The 25,405-nt window shown below is 46.7% G+C and overlaps 1 pseudogene; it reads left to right on the top strand.

The window, feature by feature from the left end:
• Positions 1–3,131: 3,131 nt before the first annotated feature.
• Positions 3,132–25,405, top strand: part of LOC112073597 (ubiquitin carboxyl-terminal hydrolase 32-like) — a 41,041-nt pseudogene continuing 18,767 nt past the window's right edge.

Here is a 25,405-nt window from a genome sequence, read left to right as displayed (position 1 = left end):
AAATTACAAATGTGATTTGGAGCACCGTTGTGGTGCTAACCAAACGCTTTATCCACCCAATTTGGGATTCATGGACATTCTCAAATATCCGTTTAAATTAAAAATCTTGCAGTCACGTTGTCACTAACGAAACCTTGGTGTGTGAGATACTGAGTGCCGCTCCCTCATCCATAACTCTACTGCTGTAACAACTCCTAGCAGGCAGAAGGAGCAGTTGGAGAGATTGAGGACACACTTCAGACCTCAGTTGTGCTGCTGGCTGAGTCTGGCTCAGCAGTTCCTGGACTGCAAGCTGGCGACGGGCTCAGCAGTACCTGGACTGCCACAGCTGGCTGACGGCTTCAGCAGACCTGATCTGCACAGCTGGCTGACTGGTCAAGCAGAACCTGGACTGCACAGCGGCTGACTGGCTCAAGCAGTTCCTGGACTGCACAGCTGGCTGGGAACTGGGCTCAGCAGACCCTGGACGCACAGGCTGGTGACTGGGCACTCAGCAGTCTGGAACTGCCACAGCTGGCTGACTGGGCTCAGCATTCCTGTACTGCACAGCTGGCTGACTGGCTCAGCAGTTCCTGGACTGCCACAGCTGCTGACTGGCTCAGCAGTTCCTGGACGCACAGCTGGCTGACTGCGGCTCAGCATTCCTTGGACTGCCGTGCACTGCTGCTGAATGGCTCAGCAACGTCCTGGACTGCGGCGCTGCTGGCTGACTGGGACTCAGGCAGTTCCTGACTGCACAGTTGGCTGACTGGCTCAAGCAGTATCCTGGACTGCGGCACTGCTGGCGGACGTGGCTCGCAGTTCCTGGGGACTGCGTGCACTGCTGGCTGACTGGGCTCGAGGCAGTCCTGGACTGCTAGTATACCGCAACTCGCTGGCGCTGACGTCGGCTCAAGCAGTTCCTGGGACTGCGTTGCATCATGCTGGCTCTGACTGGCCTCAGCAGTTCCTGGACTGCGTTGCACTGCTGGCTGGACTGGGCTCACAGTTCCTGGATGCGTTGCACTGCTGGCTGACTGGGCTCAGCAGTTCCTGGACTGCACTGCACTTTGCTGGCCTGACTGGCTCAGCAGTCCTGGAACTGCCTGACTGCTGGCTGACTGGTCAGCAGTTCCTGGACTGCGTGCACTGCTGGCTGAAACTGGCTCTCAGCAGTCCTGGAGACTGCCCAGTGCACTCGCTGGCTGACGGGCTCAGCAGTTCCATGGACACTTGCGTGCACTGCTGGCGACTGAGGTCAATGCCAGTTCCTAGCGGACCTGCTGTGACAATGAACTGGACTGACTGGGACTCAGCAGTTCCTGCGACTGCCGGGATGCCATTGTAGCAGCCTGGACCTTTATGACTCTGCTGACGGGCTCAGCAGTTCCTGGACTGCGTCTGCACTGCTTGGCTGACTGGCTCAGAGTTCCTGGCACTGCTGCCCTGCTGGCTGACTGGGCCAGCCAGTTCCTGGACTGCGTGCACTGCTGCTGACTACCGAGAACTTCAGCAGTTTCCTGAGACGACGTGCACTGCTGCTGCTGACTGGCTCAGCAGTTTCCTGGACTGGCACGTGCACTCGGGCTGAACTAGGGCGCCTCAGCAGTTCCATGGACTGCTCGTGCACTGCTGGCTGACTGGGATACACAACTTCAGGCAGTTCCCTGGACCTGCGTGCACTTGCTGGCTGGACTCGGTAGCTCAGTCGAAGTTACCTGGAACTGCAAGGCTGACACTGCTGCTGACTGGCTCAGGCATTCCTGGACTGCGCGGCACTGCATCGGCTGACTGGCTCATGCAGTTCCTGACATGCGCTGCACTGCTGACTGAACCCTGGTGAACTCAGCAGTTTCCTGGACTTGCCCACAGTCCACTGCTTGGCTGACTGGGCTTCCAGCATTACCCTGTCGACTGCGTGCGCTGTGGCTGGACTGGCTCAAGCAGTTCAACTGACTGCGTGCACTGCTGGCTGACTGGCTTCGAGGCAGTCCTGGACTGCGTCGCCGCTGCTGACTACTGGGGACTCCAAGCAGTTACCTGGACTGCTTGCTACCTAGCGCTGATGGGCAGCAGTGCTTCTGGACTAGTGCACTGCTGGCTGAGCGGTCTCAGCCAGTGTCCTGGGACTGCTTGCGCTGCTTGGCTTGACTTGCTCAGCAGTTCTCTGGACTGCATGCGCCTGCGCTGACTCGGCCTCAGCCATGTATCCTGACGTGACCTGCTGCGCTGCTAGGCTGACTGGGCTTCAGCAGTTCCTGGATCCTGCCGTGCGCGTGCTGCTGACTGGAACTCAGCAGTTCCTGGACTGCGTGCGCTGCTGCTCGACTGGTCTCAGCAGTCTCCTGGACTGCCGTAGCGCATGCTTGGCTGACTGGAGCTCCAGCAGTTCCTGGACTGCCGTGCGCTGCTGCTGACTGGGCTCAAGCAGTTCCTGACTGCCGAGTCGGCTATGCCAGAATGCCGACTGCGGCGGACTGCTGCGACGGCTCAGCATTTCCTGGACTGCGTGCGCTGCTGCCTTGGACCTTGAGCCGCATCTGAGCAGTGCCGGCTGGCGTGCGACTGAGCTGGGACCTCTCAGCAGTTCCCTGGACTGCGCGTGCCGACATGCGGATAGGACGCGCTTCGCAGGTCCGGTACTCGTCGCTAGGCTGGCTAAGACTGCGGCCTCAGCAGTCCTGGGACGTGCCGTGCGTGCTGCGCCTGCTGGGCTCAGCAGTTCCTGGAACATGCGTCCGCTCTCGACTCGGGCTGACGACTGGGACCAACAGTTAAACCCCTGGAGCGGATTACGCACTTGCTGACTGGCTCGCAAGTGACATGCCGTGCCCTGCTGGCCTGACTGGGCTCAGCAGTTCCTGGACTTGGCGTGCGCTTGCGTGGCAACTAGCGTCTCAAGGCCCAGTTCCAGTCCGCGCGTGCTGTGCGCTGCATGCGCTGCTACTCTGCAGGCTAAGTTCCATGAGACGAACTGTCGATTCCCATCGGCACCTATTCTAGGAATGAGCTCAGTCATTAGTTCACTTAGTGTCCTGCCTGGGACTGGGACTGCTCTGCAAAGTGTGCGCTCCGTAGACACCAAAGAAAAGTGCAGTCCCAAATCCACCTTTCCCTAGACATTGCACCATCTATGGTCTGCACTAGAAGAAATGGAATCCATGGGACATCTGCTCGTACTAGCCTAAGATAGTTAACTCTCATTCCCTGGTTTAAGGACACCTTTGTACTTCTAGCACTGGATGATTAATTGGTCTAAGGACATCTCTTGTCTATAAGCCCTGATGTTAATTGGCTCTAACGGACACCTCTTGCTTTTTAGCACTGATGTTACAATTGGCCTCAGGGACACCTTTGTTCTGTTGCTTAGACTTGATGCTACTTTATGGGCTCCAGGACACACCCATTTTTGTCCTTTGTGCCTGATGAGTTTAATGGCTCAGGACACCCTTGCTACGTGTTCATGCTACAGAACCTGTCTTATGTTTATATTGGCCTCAGGACACCTTTTCTTTAGCTCAGGTTTTATGACTCAGGACACCTGTTGTCTTTAGATCTGATGTTATTTTGACCCTCCTTCAGCCGTCCCCCTGCCCCTGCTCTCCTCCTTCCCTCTTCTCTAGTAGTAACTGATACTGGGACCGAGTTGAGACGGTCTGAAGGATAGCCATCCTTTAAGAGGACCAGCGGCCTGTCCTACTACATGCCAACAGTGCTTCTACAGAGAAAGTACTGGGGAGACGGAGTCCCTCCGAAGTGCAGAGGTAAACCAGAACATACAGGACACACCTTAACCCATATGTACATTCTACCGCAATCAGCCCGACTAAACCGGGTGTGTGATACAGCCTTCTACAGTCTTTTTACTGTTGTTTTTATTACTTTAACATATCTATTGTTCACCTAATACCTTTTTTTGCACGATGTTTAGGAGCCTGTGACGAAATAAACTTTGATTTGAATTAGAGGGAATGATGGAGGCTGTCTGTGTGAATTGATTTGATTAAGGGGAATGATGGAAGTGCTGTCTGTGGAACTTGATTTGATTGAGAGGGAATGGATGGAAGTGCCTGTCTTTGTGAATTTGATTTGATTAGAGGGGAATGATGGAGTGCTGTCTGTGGAATTTTGATTTGATTAGAGGGGAATGATGGAGTAGCGCGTCTGTGGACTTGTGATTGATTAGAGGGAATGGATGGAGTGCTGTCTGTGGAATTGATTGATTAGAAGGGAATGATGGAGTGCTGTCTGTGGAATTTGATTTGATTAGAGGGGAATGATGGAGTGCTGTCTGTGCGAATTTGAGTCCCCCTGTAATAAGGGTTTCTAAACCAGGAGTCTGGGTTGTGTTCCAAAATGGAACCTATTCCCTATTAAATGGAACCCCTATTCCTATTAAATGAACCCATTCCCTAATTTAAATGAAACCCTATTCCCTGTTAAATGGACCTCTATTCCCTATAAATGGAACCCTATTCCCTATATATGGAACCCTGTTATCTATTACATGGAAACCCTGTTATCTATACATAACCTGTATCTATCACACGGAACCCTGTTATCGATCACACGGAACCCTTGTTATCGATCAACACGAACCCTGTTACTCACACGAAAACCCTGTTATCGATCACACGGAACCCTGTTATCTGATACACGAACCCTTTATCGATCACACGGAACCCTGTTATCGATCACACGGAACCCTGTTATCGATCACACACGAACCCTTTATCGATCACACGGAACCTGTTATCGACACAACGGAACCCTGTTATCCGATCACACACGGAACCCTGTTATCGATCACACGGGAACCCTGTATCGATCACACGGAACCCCTGTTATCGATCACACGGAACCCTGTTCTCACCGAACCCTGTATCGATCACACGAACCCTAGTATCGATCACACGGAACCCTGTTAATCGATCACGTAGGAACCCTGTTATCGATCACGTGGAACCCTGTTATCGATCACGTGGAACCCATTTATCGATCACGTGGAACCCTATTATCGATCACATGGAACCCTGTTATCTATGAAATGGCCTAAAAAAGAATGAGCTCATTAGAAAGACCGAATGGATCCTATCCTTAGACATGGACCATCAACATGTTCCTTCGTTTCCTTTACAAGCATACTGCATGACATTACATTGGCAGGACATGACATTGGCATGACATGACTAGACATAACATTGGATTTACATTAGGATGACATTGGGTCCTAGATCCGTTAATTGAGGCTACTTCAACTCGGATGGTCAATGCTTTCAGCCTATTGAGATTGACCCTCATCTTTGTGTGCATCCCAACTACAAACCAGTAGTTCACTATATAGGAATAGGGTGCCATTTGGATGCCGGCCATTGTCGCTGTGTTAGGTTGACCCCAGTGACTCGTGATATAAAGTCGTTTTAGACTACTCCAGTTCATACTGTAGCTAGCTGGTTTAATGCTTTTCCCCAGTTGGTTGTTCAATATTTCTAGTTCCACTTTCCAATCAGATGCTCTCTCTCTTTCTGCTCTGGTTTCTGTCCAGTTAGGCTGAAGGAGGAACTACCCATACTGTCAAAGGACTATTCCCAATTACACACGCACGAAAGCACGCACGCACGCACGCACGCACACGCAAACACACACATGCTACCTGACTGACTTTTTCAGTGACTAAACACTAATTGTGTGTGTGTCAAAGTCAGTGACTGGGTCATCAAGGCTGACTGACGTAGGCGTATTCTGCGGTGGACATTGTTTTGAGGAAGTGAAATAAAATGCTTGGCCTGTGTTCACAATAGTAACCCAACCCGTAGGGCTTGGTGTTTGTCATTCCATTGAAACAGTCTTGGTGACATTCAATCAAAGACCTTTTAGATCTGCAAAAATACATGTTTGGTTCAACATACTCAGCAACAAGAAATCAAAGTGGGTGAAGAGTGTATAGACTCTGGGAGCCATAATATCCCATACCTCGGTCATATTCGGAAGAGCAAAACGTATCAAAATGTTGTTCAATGCAATAAGGAAAATAATAATTTCTTATTACACATTCAGGTGATCCCTCCGTTTCATTCTGTTTTGTTTTTTATATATGCAGAATATGCAGAAATCGCTCCGCCATTTCCTGGTTGCAAAAATGTGAATTGTGCTCCTAATTTCAGTTTGTGACAAAACAAGCAATGTATAGTCTAGATAATCATTGTACCAAATAAACTGCTGTGCATTAGTTTTTTAGTCTTTCTTTACATATTGCTGGTTTAAAAGTCCAAACAATAAAATGTGTTAATACCAACATGCTCTCCAGCTGGCCCAGGAAAGCTGGCTATTGACTTGGATTGAAAACAGCTGGCCCAGGAAAGCTGGCTATTGACTTGGATTGAAAACAGCTGGCCGGAAGGTGGCTATTGACTGAAAAGGGCACTTGGTCTCTCCTGCTTGATTGTTAATCAATAGGCCAGCAGAGTTGTGCTGGCAGCTTTACAACAGGAGGATGTTAAAAACTTCACGTCTTCCTAGCTGAGTCTAAATAGGCAACAGTCTGTATCCTAAATGGCAGTATGGTCCCTTTTTATAGTGTACTACTTTTGACAGGAGCCATAGGGAATAGGGTCACTACTTTTGACAGGACCCATAGGGAATAAGGTACACTACTTTTGACCAGGACCCATAGGGAATAGGGTACACTACTTTGACCAGGACCATAGGGAATAGGGTACACTACTTTTGACCTAGGACCCATTAGGGAATAGGGTACACTACTTTTGACAGGACCCTAAGGATAGGTACACTACTTTTGACCAGGACCCATAGGGAATAGGGTACAACTTTTTGACCAGGACCCATAGGGAATAGGGATACAACTACTTTTGACCAGGACCCATAGGGAATAGGGTACACTACTTTTGACAGGACCATAGGGAATAGGGTGCCATTTGGACGTGGCTATAGTCTTCAAACAGGCAGGAAGGCAGACATTTTATATTTGACTTTTTACCAGCGAGACCAGCAGCAAGTCAGATTCACTCTGAGATTTAAAGTGCCTCAGCTGATCGATGTAGTAGGACAGACGGTTCATGGAGGGCTGCTATTTCTACTGAGTGTCGCTGCAGCCACGTCCTTCGCTAGTTTATTCTTAGATGTCTGTTCCCACCAACAAACGTTGTGATTTTCAGAGAAAGTGGGACATTTATACCTAGCTGCTCAAAAAGGCTGTGTGGGTGTGTGATGTTTAACTAAGGAGTGTAGTGTTTGGGCAATCAGGTAGCAGACTCCAGCCAGGGCTGTTAATTCTTGTGCATTGGGAGACCCTCCAGCTATGTCATCACTAGGTCTGACAGCAGGGCCCGGCTAGGGGCCACTCCGTCACTGTGATTAGTGGACCACAGGACCCAGGTAGGGCCGCTCACAGGCCGGCTAGGGGCCCTCCGTCACTGTGGTTAGTGGGACCACAGGGCGGCTAGGGGCCACTCGTCACTGTGGTTAGTGGGACCACAGGGCCCGGCTCGGGCCGCTCGTCACTGTGGTTAGTGGGACCACAGGGCCCGGCTAGGGCCGCTCGTCACTGTGGTTAGTGGACCACAGGCCCGCTAGGGGCCACTCCGTCACTGTGGTTAGTGGACCACAGGGCCGGCTAGGGGCCGCTCGTCACTGTGGTTAGTGGGACCACAGGGCCCGGCTAGGGCCACTCCGTCACCGTGATAACACAGAGGGAGGGAGTCAGGCCCACATTACCATACGCATCATCAGGATCTCGTCATACACGTTGTTGTTTGGATCTTTTCCCTGGTAAGCCAAATGTTGTGAATCCGTTCATTATTTTAATGTTTTTATTATTTCACCTTTTATTTAACCAGTAGGCCAGTGAGAACAAGTTCTCATTTACAACGCGACCTGGCCAAGATAAAGCAAAGCAGTGTGACACAAACAACAACAACAGGGTTACACATGAATCAAACAAACGTTACTGTCAATAAAACAATAGAAAAATCTGTATACAGTGTGTTACAAATGGAGTAAGACAAAATAGGCCATAGTGGCGAAGTAATTACAATTTAGCAATTGACACTGGATTGATAGATTGCAGATGAGGATGTGTAAGTAGAAATACTGGTGTGCGAAAGTGCAGAAAAAACAACAAACAATCTTACCTCCCTCACTAGCTTTAAGCCACAGCTGTCAGAGCAGCTCACAGAATCATGCACCTGTAATAGCCCATCCAATCTACTCATCCTCATACTGTGTTTATTTATTTATCTTGCTCCTTTGCACCCCCAGTATCTCTTCTTGCACATTCATCTTCTGCACATCTACCATTCCAGTGTTTAATTGCTATATTGTAATTACTTCGCCACATGGCCTATTTATTGCCTTACCTCTCTTATCCTACCTCATTTGCACATGCTGTATATAGATTTTCTACTGTATTATTGACTGTTTTGTTTATCCATGTGTGTAACTCTGTGTTGTTGTATGTGTCGAACTGCTATGCTTTATTTTGGCCAGGTCGCAGTTGCAAATGAGAACTTGTACTCAACTAGCCTTCCTGGTTAAATAAAGATTAAAATATATATATTTTTTTTAAATAAATCCTTTGGGAGCAATTTCCAAATGCCTAGGTCACGTTCATCTGTTCAAACAATAGTACGCAAGTATAAACACCATGGGCCCACGCAGCCGTCACACCTCTCAGGAAGGAGACGCGTTCTGTCTCTTAGAGATGAACGTACTTTGGTGCAAATCAATCCCAGAACAACAGCAAAGGACCTTGTGAAGATGCTGGAGGAAACGGGTACAAAAGTATCTATATCCACAGTAAACGATATCCTATGTCGACATAACCTGAAAGGCCGCTCAACATGGAAGAAGCCACTGCTCCAAAACCACCATAAAAAATAAAAAAAGCCAGACTACGGTTTGCAACTGTACATGGGGACAAAGATTGTGCATTTTGGAGAAATGTCAAGGTCTGATGAAACAAAAAAGAATGTTTGGCCATAATGACCATAGTTATGTTTGGAGGAAAAAGGGAGAGGCTTGCAAGCGAAGATCACCTTCCCAACCGTGAAGCACGGGTGTGGCAGCATCATGTTCTGGGGGTGCTTTGCTGCGAGGTACTGGTGCACTTCACAAAATAGATGGCATCATGAGGCTGGAAATTATGTGGATATATTGAGCAGCAACATCTCAAGACATCAGTCATGAAGTTAAAGCTTGGTTGCAAATGGGTCTTCCAAATGGACAATGACCCCAAGCATACTTCCACAATTTGTGGCCAAAATGGCTTAAAGACAACACAGTCAAGTATTGGAGTGGCCATCACAAAGCCCTGACCTCAATCATATAGAAAATGTTGTGGCAGAACTGAAAAACGTGTCGAGCAAGGAGGCCTTACAAACCTGACTCAGTTACTCCAGCTCTGTCAGGAGGAATGGGCCAAACTTCACCCAACTTATTGTGGGAAGCTTGTGTAAGGCTACCTGAAACGTTTGACCCAAGTTAAACAATTTAAAGGCAATGTTACCAAATACTAATTGAGTGTATGTAAACTTTTGACCCACTGGGAATGTGATGAAAGAAATAAAAGCTGAAATAAATCATTCTCTCTACTATTATTCTGACATTTCACATTCTTCAAATAAAGTGGTGATCCTAACTGACCTAAGACAGGACTTTTTACTTGGATTAAATGTCAGGAATTGTGAAACTGAGTTTTAAATGTATTTGGCTAAGGTGTATGTAAACTTCCGACTCAACTGTACCTGCTGTAGCGCGTGCTACGGGTGGGTGGTGTTATCGTGACCAGTGAGCTGAGATAAGGCGGCGCTCTACCTAGCGAAGACTTATAGATGACCTGGAGCCAGTGGGTTTGGCGACGAATATGTAGCGAGGACCAACCAACGAGAGCATACAGGTCGCAATGGTGGGTAGTGTATGGGGCTTTGGTGATGGATGGCACTGTGRTAGACTGAATCCAATTTGCTGAGTAGAGTGTTGGAGRCTATTTTGTAAATKACATCRCCGAAGTCRAGGATCGGTAGGATRGTCAGTTTTACGAGGGTATGTTTRGCAGCATGAGTGRAGGATGCTTTGTTGCGRAATAGGAAGCCGCTTCTAGATTTMATTTTGGATTGGAGATGTTTGATATGAGTCTGGAWGGAGAGTTTCCAGTCTAGCCAGACACCTAGGTATTTGTAGTTGTCCACATATTCTAAGTCAGAACCGTCCAGAGTAGTGATGTTGGGCGGGTGCGTGCAGCGATCGGTTGAAGAGCATGCATTTAGTTTTACTAGCATTTAAGAGCAGTTGGAGGCCATGGAAGGAGAGTTGTGTGGCATTGAMGCTYGTTYGGAGGTTTAATAGCACAGTGTCCAAAGAAGGGCCAGATGTATACAGAATGGTGTCGTCTGCGTAGAGGTGGATCAAGGAATCACCCGCAGCAAGAGCGACATCATTGATGTATACAGAGAAAAGAGTCGGCCCGCGAATTGAACCCTGTGGTACCCCCATAGAGACTGCCAGAGGTGTCCGATTTGACACACTGAACTCTGTCTGAGAAGTAGTTGGTGAACCAGGCAAGGCAATCATTTGAGAAACCAAGGCTGTTGAGTCTGCCGAATGCGCATTAATACGCTCTGATGAAGGAAGCCTATATAGCATAGTTAATGAGTTGTGAGTCCAGTATAGGCAGTGTGTTGACCACATCTCAAAGCTTCTTCTCCTTTTCTTTCGAACTCAATCACTTTGTCAGCGCTTATGCTGCTATGTACAACAGAAAGGGGCTGGGCTGTAGCCAGCGTGAGTAGCTTGATTTGAAAGGAAATGGTTTAGGTCTATATATTTTTAGTCTTTTATGGCAGCGTTTCCAGAGGGTAATTCATTTAGTACTTCACTGTCATGTTCAGGTGAAATGTGTCCCACGGAAATAGTGATATGCAGCTATTGCAGTGCCCTAATATAGGTGTGTCTGTCTCTCTCCTCTCTCTCTCTCTCTCTCTTTATGTGGTTACCTTCTGTCTCTTATACACATCTAGATGTGTATAAGAGACAGCCCATAGACTGCCTGAGGTCCGGACAACAGGCCCTCCGATTTGACACACTGACCTCTATCTGAGAAGTAGTTAGTGAACCAGGCGAGGCAGCCATTAGAGAAACCAAGGCTGTTGAGTCTGCCGAATGCGCATTAATACGCTCTGATGAAGGAAGCCTATATAGCATAGTTAATGAGTTGTGAGTCCAGTATAGGCAGTGTGTTGACCACATCTCAAAGCTTCTTCTCCTTTTCTTTCGAACTCAATCACTTTGTCAGCGCTTATGCTGCTATGTACAACAGAAAGGGGCTGGGCTGTAGCCAGCGTGAGTAGCTTGATTTGAAAGGAAATGGTTTAGGTCTATATATTTTTTAGTCTTTTATGGCAGCGTTTCCAGAGGGTAATTCATTTAGTACTTCACTGTCATGTTCAGGTGAAATGTGTCCCACGGAAATAGTGATATGCAGCTATTGCAGTGCCCTAATATAGGTGTGTCTGTCTCTCTCCTCTCTCTCTCTCTCTCTCTTTAAGTGGTTCACTTTGTCGTCTTGTCATATTCATTTTGGCCTGCCACTATTTGTGCACATGGTTCCTGGTTCCTAAGAAAGTTGAATGTGTGCATAATCATGTTCGATAATATGCAGAACATGTCCTCAGGAAGTTGAAATATGTTATCAGGGCAATGTTCAGGCCAAGCAGAGTTAAGTCAATATTAAAGCGTTGTCTAAATATACCGGCTTTGAATAAGTAAATTCTAATGCCAATACTTGTGCATTTTTWAAAATGATACTCAAAATGAATAAGAAATGTTAATTTAAAACATCTAATTAAATATGACCGTATTAAGGTGTTATGTTGAGGGTTCTTCTGTTTGTACTGTGACAAACTGACTCCGGCTGGCTGTGGGACCACAGAGACCACTGCCACAGGCTCTCCAGCACGCCCCAGGCAACCAGGAGACACGACAAGTGCTGGCAAGAGGGACGCCTCCCAGTCACACACCCCACAACCAGGGCAGAGGTAGACGGCCATTGGGGGGGGGTCCCTGTCGGCTCTGACCGTGACAGTGGCACATTGATGAATGGGGATCACACTGGCTCCAGTGTAGCTGGGATTCCTGTGCTGCAGCAGGCAACCATGCCAACCATGCAGCCAACCATGCAGCCAACCATGCAGGCAACCATGCAGGCAACCATGCCAACCATGCAGGCAACCTAGCAGCTCTCTAGTATTTACTATGAAATAGTGTACTTGTGTAAGGGTGATTCAATAAGGAATAGCGCTTTCCATTCAGTTTTTCTCTACGTTTTTTGGGGGGGTGTCACCCTAAATCTAAATCTTTTGGGGGGTGTCACCAGCCTCCACTCTTCTGGGAAGGCTTTCCACTAGATGCTGGAACATTGCTGCGGGGAAACATTCAGTATCAACAATAGAGAATCAGGAAGGGGTTGAAATACTTTTTCACGGCACTGTATACATATACACACGTATATATACAGTATACACAGGCCTAATATCCCAACATCAGAGCCCAACCTCACTAATGTTCTTGTGGCTGAATGGAAGAAATGTTTACCCACAGCAATGTTCCAACATCTAGTGGAAAGCCTTCCCAGAAGACTGGAGGCTGTTATAGCAGCAATGTTCCAACATCTAGTGGAAAGCCTTCCCAGAAGACTGGAGGCTGTTATAGCAGCAAAGGGGGGGACCAACTCCATATTAATGCCCATGATTTTGGAATGAGATGTTGGACAAGCAGGTGTCCACATACTTCTGGTTGTGTGCGTATATATGTGTGTTCATACCATCTTTTCTTTCTCTGTACTCTCCTCCTCTCCCTGCAGGTCATCTACAACTCATTTGGAGGCACGTCTAAAGGACTACACTTTAACAACCTCATCATTGGCCTGGTGCTGCTGACTAGAGGACGAGATGGGGAGAAGGCCAAGTGTATGTTCTCTCTCTCTCTCCAACTTTCATTATTCTCTCTCTCTCTCCAACTTTCATTCTTCTGTCTCTGTCTCTCTCTCTCTCCAACTTTCATTCTCTCTCCAACTTTCATTCTTCTCTCTCTCTCAATAAATTGTGTGATTTGATGTGTGTGATGCAGCATGATGACTAGTAATGGACCTTCAGACTGCAGCTACTCTGGCTTCTGTCTGAGTCTGCCTGCCACTGATGAGACCAACCTGCCTTCCAGAATGAACTCATTAACTGTGTGTGTGGTGTGTCCAACCACAGACCTCTTCAGCCTGTTTGCCAGTGAGTCGGGCGGCTATGCGGCACGAGACGACATGGAGGCCGTGCTACGGGCGTTGGACGGGGAAGTCCCGCCGTCTCTAAGGAAGTGCTTCAACGAGGTCAGTCACAGATTACTGTCACCTGTCACCTGTCAATCACCCAGACTGACACTTTGACTGACACACAATACACTCCTCCTCTCTAGTCATCACTCAGTCGGAGGTTCCGGTCACACTGTGTGTGTGTGTGTGTGTGTGTGTGTGTGTGTGTGTGTGTGTGTGTGTGTGTGTATTTACACAATACACCCTTCCAAGAATAATAATATCATTAGCAAACTGCAGATTACCTCTTTAACATAAAACAGTAGCATGTGTATGTATATATATATATTATTTTTTTTTAAATCCCAGCCCTCGTCCTCGCAGGAGGCCTTTTGCCTTTTGATAGGCCATCATTGTAAATAAGAATTTGTTCTTAACTGACTTGCCTAGTTAAATAAAGGTTAAAGGTAAAAAAATATATAATCGTGTAAATAACTGCCGGTCTCATGGTAATTGGCCGTTAATTAACATAAACACATTTGGCATCTCCTGGCTTCCACACACATCCTACAAGCCACTGATGCAGACGTTAGGAACATCTACATAAAAATAAAAAAAGTCTAATAAATCCATGTAATATAGTCTACACCATCGCAATAAATCCATTATGTATTTTAGACCGGTCTAAAGAAACATTATGACATGAAGAAAATGTATTGTACAGAATATAAACTGGCCTTCTGTGTCATCTGGCTATGAGCCAGGCCCTAAGCTTGTTCTTTTAGCAGACGGCTTAAAAGACCCGTGAAATTAATTTATATGATTTTATAGTAAAAATAATATAATTAAATGTAGTTATTTTTTGTAACTTTAGTTGTGAATGAATCAAACCTTAGAATGTCTTAGATATCAAACCATAAATGGGCTGCATGATGCGACTATATAGGTTATTGATGATTTGAGGAAGTCGCAACAAAAATAATAATACTTCCGTTCTGTTCCTCGCCTCAGGCTGTTCTCTCATCAAGTTATCATATCACCCGTAAGACTATTCTCAATTTAATCCTCTCTTTGCTAATTTGTCAAAATTTGTTTTGGTTTAGAATGGCCCATTTATCAAATGGGCGGGAACAGGGACAGGGACAGGGACAGGGACAGGGACAGAGGCAGAGGCAGAGGCAGAGGCAGAGGCAGAGGCAGAGGCAGAGGCATTATCTTTATGCACTGGAATATCAAATGAGGCCACTTTCCTGCCATTTAATTTTTCACTCATGTTGTGTCGGCTACTCTGGTTGTTTCACTCCACACATCAACCTCTGTTTTGAGGAGCATGTAGCCTCTCGCTGCGGGACAGCTGATATTCCGCCACGGGCTCTCCAAACCCGTTCCTGTAGCTGCCCTGTGCTTCAATTTGGGGAAACYGAGTGAAATCTGTTCGGGGAACATCGATAATAACACGTTTTCACAACGAAACAACATATTTGATTTAAACTGTTGCCAGCCCCTCTGTATGCGCGCTGGAGAAAGGAAGGAAGGGAGGAGATGGAAGGTAAAGGTAATGTTGTCCGCCTATTTATGAAAATATAAAACAAATGCCCTTATTACCAGGCTATTCTAAATCAAATACATATTCACTATAATTGTAGATAAACTCTGTAAGCCGCCCTGCTCAATCACTGAACCGACATTATCACCTAGGCCTGTACAGTTCTCTGCCGTTGTATAACGACACAATTATTATTTTAATTCGCGGTTTTTATCAGACTAATTACACATTTTGTTGTGTTACAGCCTGAATTAAAAATGGATTTCATAGATTTTTTTCTTCGTCTCCTTTTTTTCTCTCTCCCAGCCTCACACAATACCTCAAAATGGCAAAGTGAAAATATGTTTTYAAATTGTTGCAAATTTATTGAAAGTGAAACACAGAAATATCACATTTACATAAGTATTCACACCCCTGAGTCAATACTTTGTAGAAGCACCTTTGACAGCGATTACAGTCTTTCTAAGTTAGTCTCTAAGATCCATTTTTATTCTTTAAAAACTTCTTCAAGCTCTGTCAAATTGGTTTTTGATCATTGCTAGAGAGACATTTTCAGGTCTTGCCATACATTTTCAAGTAGACCTAAGTCAAAACTCAGCCACTCGGGAACATTCACTGTTTTCTTGATAAGCATAAAATGTAGATTTGGCCTTGTGTTTTAGGTTATTGTCCTACTGAAAGGTGAATTAATATTCCAGTGTCTGGTGGTAAGCAGACKGAACCAGGTTTTCMTCTAGGATTTTGCCTGTGCTCATCTCCATTCTGTTTCTTTTTTATCCTGAAAAACTCCCCAGTCCTTAACGATTACAAGCATAGTCATAACATGATGCAGCCACCACTATGCTTGAAAATATGGAGAGTGGTACTCAGTAATGTGTTATATTGGATTTGACCAAACATAACACTTTGTATTTAGGGTAAAAAGTTAATTGTTTACCACATTCTTTGCAGTATTACTTTCGTGTCTTGTTGCAAACAAGATCCATGTTTTAAAATATTTGTATTCTGTTTAAGGTTTCCATCTTTTCACTTTCTCAATTAGGTTACTATTGTGGAGTCACTACMATGCTGATCCATCCTCAGTTTTCTCCCGTCACAGCCATTAAACTCTGTTTTAATGTCACATTTGGCCTGATTGGGTGATACCTAGTCACTTTGTAGTATTGATACACCATCCAAAGTGTAATTAATAACTTCATTTTTTTATACCCATCTACCAATTGATGCCCTTCTTCTTTGAGAGAAATTCCTGGTCTTTGACTGTGGGGACCTTACAATTATCTGTATGTGTGGGGGTACGGAGATGAGGTAGTCATTCAAAACTCATGTTAAGCAATATTATTGCACACAGTGAAAGTCCATGCAACATATTATGTGCCTTCTAGTTTTTACTCCTTAACTATGAAATAACACGTACGGAATCATGTTGTAACCAAAAAAGTGTTAAGAATCTAAAATATATTTTAATTTGTTTAATACTGAACTTTTGACTGGTACTATACATATATATGCCTGCTTTGATATCATGTGGTCTTGTGTGTAGGACAGTGACCAACAAAAATCTARATTTAATCCATTTTAAATTTGAGCTGTAAGACAACAACATTTTGTAAAAGTTTAGGGGTGTGAATACTTTCCCGAAGGAACTGTAGTTCATGCATAAGATCTAATATTCATTAGTGTTTTTTTTATTTTTAAATGAATCGTCAGCTTAGAAAACACTGTCCATTTCGTCGTTAGGCTTCGTAAATAACATCCGCAACGACCATGTTTTACACTCACTTTCAAAGTCTTAACGAGCTTCTTTCTTAAAATGTTATCAATCACAGTGAGGTGAGATTTGAAACGGCACATACTGTTTTAATAAGTGTTTTTGGCATTTGCATTGTCAGAGTGGTTCACAGAGACAAATAGCACCCTGAGTACCAGGCCATCAGTGACCCGTCGATCGCTAGCGAGCTGGCTACTACCAACGCATGTACGGAGTGCATAAAAGGAGATTACCGTGACTCAACGGTCACGTGGAATTTTACTGCGGTCATGACTGCTGGTGTGGCGGTAATATGGTCACCGAAACCGCCCTAGTTGCTAGTTCCTTACTAATTAGTGACTTTAATTCGTCAATCAAGTACAAAGGAGGAGTGAAAACCCGCGGCCACTTGGCCTTCCTCGGGATGAGTTTGACACCTGTGGTCTAGGTCATAGAAAAAGAGCAAGTGTTCCTAATGTTTTGTACACTTTTGTATTTGTTTGTAACTCTATTGGCCAATGACACTTCCACAATACACCTATAATATAAACGCTAATCCCTGTCCGTCTCCCATGTTTCCTCCCGCTACCTCCTTTATGATTTGGTAACAAGTTGTTGATGTTTTTTTTGTTTCTTTTGTCTCAGGGGGAGAAAGTCAACTATGAACGCTTTAAGAACTGGCTCCTTCAGAACACTGAGGCGTTCACCTTCTCCCGTTGGCTGCTCTCCGGAGGCGTGTCTGTCACCCTCACAGACGACAGCGACACGCCCACCTTCTACCAGACTCTGGCCGGAGTCACACACTGTGAGTGACCGCTACCGTACTCCCCTCTAGAGGTCCAGTCCTACCCTGTAAATAAACTGTTGCTACTGAAAGGCTTCTATGGAATGTGGTGTTCATCTGGGTAAAGTCATTTGGTATTTAAGGCTTCTATGGAATGTGGTGTTCATCTGGGTAAAGTCATTTGGNGTATTTAAGGCTTCTATGGAATGTGGTGTTCATCTGGGTAAAGTCAACAACAACAAAAAGTGATGGCATCTCCCAAAAAGACAGATAAATTTACCTGACTGTTCTAGTTCGGTGCACATATTTCATGTTATTTGTCACCCTCTGTCACATTCTCTTTGTCATTCATGTCCCTCCTCCTTTTTCTGTCCATTGGAAAGAAAGCTCTTACATGTAAGCTGTGTCCCAGACCAATCAAAGATCTTAGCTGCTTCCTGTCCTGAGAGCAGGAGAGATCTTTGCTGCCAATCCAGGAGAGTACCTGCAGACAGCTCGTAATCTGCTGCTGCCCACTCCCAGATGATCCTCTTAACTCTGAGCGGTGTGTGTGTGAGAGAGTTCAGGTGTGTGTGTGTGTGAGAGAGTTCAGGTGTGTGTGTGTGTGTGTGCACTCTTTGGCCGTGAGGCGAGCACCTTCTCCGTGCATGGACTTTCTAGAACATACTTCACTCTTGGCTAAGACGCCATCACCGACCGGACACACACACAACATACGCCATGGAGGACTGACAGGCTTGTTGCCGGGTTGAGATACTATTGGAAAATCCTTGTATTGGAACCAGGATGGCATGAGGTAACGTGGTGTGTGTTTTTCCTGAGCTGTTAGCCGTCGGTCGGTGGAGTYTACTATGGTACACGTCAGTCCTGTCGGTACGTCCCAGGGCGAATATGGTATGGTACCTCTGTTGTCACTCTGACAGAGTCACTCCTCTAGGTGGGTACTGGGCACACCACTGGACCTCCTGTAGACTAGTGTCTCRTCTCAAAAGGCACCCTATTCCCTATGACGTGTACTACATTTGACCAGGACCCATAGGGCTGTGGCCAAAAATAGGGAATTGGGTACCATTTGGGACTGCCTAGGAAGTGGTCAACACTGACACTAGTGTGTTTTTTTTTTGTTAACAATGAACCGATAGTTGGAGTGAGTTAGTGGTTTGTATTTGCTGTGTAATCCTCTTCCTGTTGTGGTGGCTGGTGCAGGAAGTAAAAGCACGAAGAAGCACTTTTTTTCCACTTTCAGATTGTGGAAGTGTATATTTGGAGGTCTTGTGTGAACTCGCTCGCGCGGCTTGTTTTACGAGACCCAAGCGCAGAATGCCAATCATTTCTCTCTGTATGCCAGTCTACTCAGTAATGGAGATGTAGCCTCTTGTTTTGAGAACAAAATACTGTCAGCCTGTATTTTAAACAGGCTCAAACCGCAAGCTCCAGCCATCTTTAAAAGAGATCAGTCTCAACCAGCCAGGTCCTGTCCTGAAATGGAATGTTAGCCAAATAGCCTAGCGGTTTACCTAGCATGCTAAGCTAGGAAATTTGTCCCAAATGGCACCCTATTCTCTACAATGGTGTACTACTTTTAACGGCAGTGAATCACAGGTCCAGCAGTCAGTCAGTCAGGGGATGAGGCATGTCCTGGAGCTGATCCATAGGAGAGGTAATGAGTTTTATAGATTAGCAGTGTCAGGCAGGCTGGAGCAGCAGTCTGATTTAATGACACACAGCAACAAGATGAGCAGGTGTCTATTCTCCCTCAGCTCTGCTTTCCTTGCTCGTCCCTATCAGGCCTTAACCACAGCACTATTCGCTGCTAGGCTAGCCCACGCTGGCCTGCGTTCAGTAAACACAACACAAATAGCTTTCATTCAGGTTTGTTTAGCGTTTGGGATTGATACATTGACTATATTGGTGTTCTCTGTTTTTCTGAAAGACCAGTTGGAGGACCTATCTTTTTGGGTGTTGTGTGTGTGTGTCCGTACGACGTGTGTGTGTGTGTTTGTAGATTTTAGTATTGTCGAACTGTTCTACTCTTAAAGGGGCATTCAGTCAGTCAGGGGCGGGCCCCACCACACACACCTCCCATTCCACACCATGCTTCTCAATATTAATCCACCATTACTTCCCCCAAGCCATCTCCAGACTCTCTCTCTCTCTCTTTCTCTCTCTCTCTTTCTCGCTCTCTCTCTCTCTCGCTCTCTCTTCCTCTCAATTCAATTCAAGGGACTTTATTGGCCTGGTAAACATATATATGTTAACATTGCCAAAGCAAGTGAGGTAGATAATATACAAAAGTGAGGTTGTGTTCTCTATTTGTTTAAACCTGATGTTTCAGAGCATTTCTCTGAGGAGGGAAGGACTCAACGGCGGTTAAAAGGTTATTGAACCGCTGAAGCTGTTGGTGTTTACTTGTTTCCAATCAGGCCTCTTGACCTCTCCACTTCTCTCTTTCTCCATCAGTCTTCAGATTGAACACACACACACACAACAATTTAACTCTCCACAGAGACAACTGGACCCTGCTGAGGTGGGCTCTTCCAGGAATAAACCTCAGGAGAATGGATAGATGGATGGATGGGAAGAGGGATGGATGGATGTAGGGAGGGAGAGAGAGGTTGTATGAAGGGGAAAGAGAGGATGGATGGGATGGATGGATGGATGTATGGATGGATGGGAAGAGAGGATAGGATGGATGTATGAATAGAGGGGATGGAGGGGGAGAGAGGATGGAGGGGGAAAGAGAGGATGGATGGAATGGATGGAGGGGAAGAGAGGATGGATGGAATGGAGGGGAAGAGAGGATGGATGGATGGAGGGGGAGAGAGGATGGATGATGGAGGGGAGAGAGGAATGGATGGTGAGGATGGATGGATGGGGGGAAGAGAGGATGGATGGATGGAGGGGAGAGAGGATGGATGGATGGATGGAGGGGAAGAGAGGATGGATGGATGGAGGGGAAGAGGATGGATGGATGGATGGAGGGGAAGAGAGGATGGATGGATGGATGGATGGAGGGGAAGAGAGGATGGATGGAGGGGAAGAGGATGGATGGATGGGAGGGGAATGAGGATGGATGATGGAGGGGAAGAGGATGTGATGGAGGGGAAGAGGATGGATGGATGGAGGGGAAGAGGATGGATGGATGGAGGGGAAGAGAGGATGGATGGATGGAGGGGAAGAGAGGATGGTGGATGGAGGGGGAAGAGAGGATGGCTGGATGGATGGATGGATGGATGGATAGAGAGAGGATGGATGGATGGAGGGGAAGAGGAAATGGATGGATGAGAGGATGGATGGATGGAGGGGAAGAGAGGGATGGATGGATGGATGGGAAGAGAGGATGGATGGATGGATGGAAGAGAGGGATGGATGGATGGATGGAGGGGAGAGAGGGATGGATGGATGGATGGAGGGGAAGAGAGGATGGATGGATGGAGGATGGAGGGGAAGAGAGGATAGGATGGATGGAGGGGGAGAGAGGATGGATGGATGGAGGGGGAGAGATGATGGATGGAGGGGAAAGGAATGGATGGAGGGGAAGAGGATGGATGGATGGATGGAGGGGAAGAAGAGGATGGATGGATGGAGGGGAAGAGAGGATGGATGGATGGAGGGGGAGAGAGGATGGATGGAGGGGAAGAGGATGGATGGATGGAGGGGAAGAGAGGGATGGAATGGATGGATGGAGGGGAAGAAGAGGATGGATGGATGGATGGATGGAGGGGAGAGAGGATGGAATGGATGGATGGAGGGGAAGAGAGGATGGATGGATGGAGGGGAGAGAGGATGGATGGATGGAGGGAAGAGGATGGATGGAGGGGAAGAGGATGGATGGATGGAGGGGAAGAGAGGATGGATGGATGGATGGAGGGGAAGAGAGGATGGATGGGATGGAGGGGAAGAGAGATGGATGGATGGAGGGGAGAGAGGATGGATGGAGGGGAAAGGATGGATGGAGGGGAAGAGGATGGATGGATGGAGGGGAAGAAGGATGGATGGATGGATGGAGGGGAAAGAAGAGGATGGATGGATGGATGGAGGGGAAGAGAGGATGGATGGATGGAGGGGGAGGATGGATGGATGGATGGATGGAGGGGAAGAGGATGGATGGAGGGAAGAAGGATGGATGGATGATGGATGGATGGATGGATGGATGGAAAGAGAAGAGAGGATGGATGGATGGATGGAGGGGAGAGAGGAAATGGATGGAGGGGGAGAGAGGATGGATGGATGGATGGAGGGGAATGAGAGGATGGATGGAGGGAAGAGGATGGATGGATGCATGGAGGGGAAGAGGATGGATGGATCATGGAGGGGAGAGAGGATGGATGGATGGAGGGGAGAGAGGATGAATGGAGGGGGAGAGAGGATGGATGGTGGCGGGAGAGCGGATGGAATGGATGGATGGAGAGAGGAGGATGGAATGGATGGATGGAGGGGGAGAGAGGATGTATGATGGCATGGAGGGGGAGAGAGGATGGATGGAATGCATGGAGGGGGAGAGAGGCAGGATAGGATGGAATGCAATGGAGGGGGAGAGAGGATGGATGGATGCATGGAGGGGGAGAGAGGATGGATGTAGGGAGGGGGAGAGGGAGAGGATGGATGTAGGGAGGAGGAGAGGATGGATGGAAGAGGGAGAGATGAAAAGCTCCTCTCAATCCACCCACACATCCCAATCTGCAGCTCACTGCTATAGGCTGGCGATATTATCCCCCAGTGACATCACTGTCTTATTGACCCATCCGTCTTATAAATACAGACAGCAAACTAGGATGTCGGCCATAGCAGTGAGATTTAAGAACCAGCTTGGATTTGTGGTGGAAATCCGGAATGGTCTCCTCTCCTGTCATAGAGTGAATATGACTTGGAACTGCATCCCAAATGGTGCCCTATTTAGTAGTGTACTATGTAGGGGCGCAGTCTTAATTTGTGTATGTATGTTTTGACACCTGTCTTGAGTCACATGTATGGGATGACTCATGGGACAGTGCGGTGGAAAGGGAAGCCTGGGCTAGTATGAACTAGCGAGCCGTAGGCTAATCTTATCAGTGTAAAGCTGTGGATTAGCGCGGTGGAGTGGGAGGATGAACCAGGATCTCTGACTCTGGGGCTGGCTGGCAGGTTTCATACTTAACAGTAGCTATATTGGTACACCTAGTGAGCCTTGGCCCTGCCTTTTTGAGTTTGAGTCATGGTCTCACCTCAAGACTAACYGGGATAGACTAAATCACTTACAGATGGGGGTCGCAAAATTCCGGTACCCAGAATCCCCAGGTTATTCCTAGAAATCCCGATTTGTAAGCTTCCCGGGAATCAGGGGAATTAACAGGAAATCTTGAATCCTCTAACCAGGATTTCTCTTGTGGGAAAGTTACTGGAGTTTTGCAACCCTACTTACAAGATCTGGGACCAGGCTACTCGAGACGACTGTCCTCCTGACCTGCTCGTGAACAAAACTGTCCATATGTCCATCAGAATGGAACCGTGAMACGTGTTGACGTCATCGGGCGTGGCTCCATGTCTCCATCCAAGTTCATGTAGTCCACTATATTGAGATTAACTGATACTGGGTGACACTTTTGTTTCCTTTCCTTACTAACACTGCTAGGTCATGTGACTTTTGTTCTAGTGAGAAGATGCTCGGTGAATCTACAAAAAAAACACTCTAGGTTGGTTGCCATTTTTTTTTTTTTATATATAAAAGTGTTTTCTTCTTCTCCTCTCCCACAGTAGAAGAGTCTGATATCATTGACTTGGAGAAGCGCTACTGGCTGTTGAAAGCCCAGTCCAGGACCGGACGCTTTGACTTGGAAACCTTTGTCCCGCTGGTCTCTCCTCCTATTCACGCTTCGCTAAGTGAAGGTATGGCATATTTCTGATGTATTTTTGATGCCAGCCGGATGTTATGGGGACATGGTAAACCTGGTTCCCCCAGCTAGACAGTCACCCATGAACATTCAAACACAGTAATACACACACACACACAATCATGTATACATGCCATAATTTGTATGAGTATATATTGTGTGTGGATTATTTAGATGACAAGCCGTTCTGATGGTCTCTCAATGTTAAAACCACGTTGTTGTTTGGACTATGACCCACTGCTTGTGTTGTAAGAGGGTTTTGTTGTTGAACGAAAACATGGGGGTTTGGCCGAGCGATAGCTGCTGGGCTGGCCTTGGGAAAAGTTGTTTTTTGCGCTAGCTGACACAAACGTTTGCTAATAGCTGACATTGTCAAACACGCAAGGTTAACAGCTAACGTTAGCTAGCGAGCTAACTTGACTACAAAGACAACGATGTCAACACTGACCAGAACAGGAGAACGTTGTCCGTGCGCGTGTTTCAGTAGTAGCCGCTAGAGATGCTTCCTGTCACTACCCTGAGTCTCAGAGCGAGGCACAATGAAGGTTGTTCGGGTGGGCAGGGATTTATTGCAAAGACACGCCTTTCCTCAATGCCAGGCCAGTGGCCATGTTTTCTTTTTCAGTCCCCATGTTTATGAATATTAATGTGATCCTTGTGATTTGGTTCGATATGAGTTCCCAAAAGATCTGATACCAAACCTTCACACAAAACTATTTCTCTTCTTTTTTGCAGATATCCATTTTGTAGTAGAACATGGTTAACTTGTCTTTTTTGATCTCGTTTYCCAGGTTTGTTTCATGCGTTTGATGAGAACCGGGACAATCACATTGACTTTAAGGAGATCTCCTGTGGCCTGTCTGCCTGTTGCCGGGGGCCCGTCGCCGAGAGGCAGAAATGTAAGAGCTGCTCTGTGATCTGTTGTAGTAGGTAGAGAGTAGTGATTTCCTAACCTAAGGCTTCCTTTCACACGTTATGGTGTACTGTGTGAGTGGAAGAGCTGCAGTGCTTTTCCCCAATCTCCTTATGTTGTAAAAACATGTGGTTCTTGTTTTTTACGATCGTCTACTGCCTCTGAATAGTCATTAGTATGTCATCTATCCTGTCATCTAGATTCTCATCAGGCCTTGAAATTACATTTTCACGCTTGGAAATGGCAGCAGATATTGGAAACTTAAGACTCCAGTTAATTATCTAAGTAACTCACTGCAGATCACACGGAGGAATACAGATGACGAGCACAACATATTTGGTATAACTGCGGCTTGAGGAGTCTGTAGTTAGAAATTACAGTGTTATGTTATAGAGTATTTTTGTACCCTTTCTTTCTCTCTCGTGTTTCCCCAGTTTGTTTCAAAGTGTTTGACGTGGACCGGGATGGGGTTCTGTCTCGAGACGAAATCCACGAGATGGTAGCCGCACTCCTGGAAGTGTGGAAGGACAATCGCACGGACACACTTCCTGTAAGTACTGCTGGACACGGACACACTTCCTGTAAGTACTGCTGGACACGGACACACTTCCTGTAAGTACTGCTGGACACCGCTCCCTGTAAGTACTGCTGGGCACGGACACCGCTCCCTGTAAGTACTGTTGGACACCGCTACCTGTAAGTACTGCTGGACACCGCTCCCTGTAAGTACTGCTGGACACGGACACCGCTCCCTGTAAGTACTGCTGGACACCGCTCCCTGTAAGTACTGCTGGGCACGGACACCGCTCCCTGTAAGTACTGCTGGGATACAGGCTAAATGGATAATGTAATGGAGGTGGTTGGGTTTGATAAGTAAGCTACCTTACCTAAGTTCTGACTCTCATTATCCTGTTTTCAGGAACTGCTCACCAACGTGTCGGACATAGTGGAGGGAATCCTGAAGATGCACGACACGACCAAGGTGAGAATCTTCTAGGATATACAATAGGTGTTTTTGTCTGTAACGTGATTGGATAAATATCTCATAATGCTACTGCTGTCCACTGACATTTTAACCCTCGTCTTTGACCCTAACCTTTTTGACTTAACCTTTGAACCTCACACACAGCTGGGTCACCTGACCCTGGAGGACTACCAGATCTGGAGTGTGAACAGTGCTCTGGCCAACGAATTCCTCAACCTGCTGTTCCAGGTCAGAACACACACACACACACTCACACTCACACACTC

The sequence above is a fragment of the Salvelinus sp. IW2-2015 genome, unplaced genomic scaffold (assembly GCF_002910315.2).
Source record: "Salvelinus sp. IW2-2015 unplaced genomic scaffold, ASM291031v2 Un_scaffold2313, whole genome shotgun sequence".
Lineage (NCBI taxonomy): Eukaryota > Metazoa > Chordata > Actinopteri > Salmoniformes > Salmonidae > Salvelinus > Salvelinus sp. IW2-2015.
This window is presented reverse-complemented; position numbering and strand designations above follow the sequence as displayed.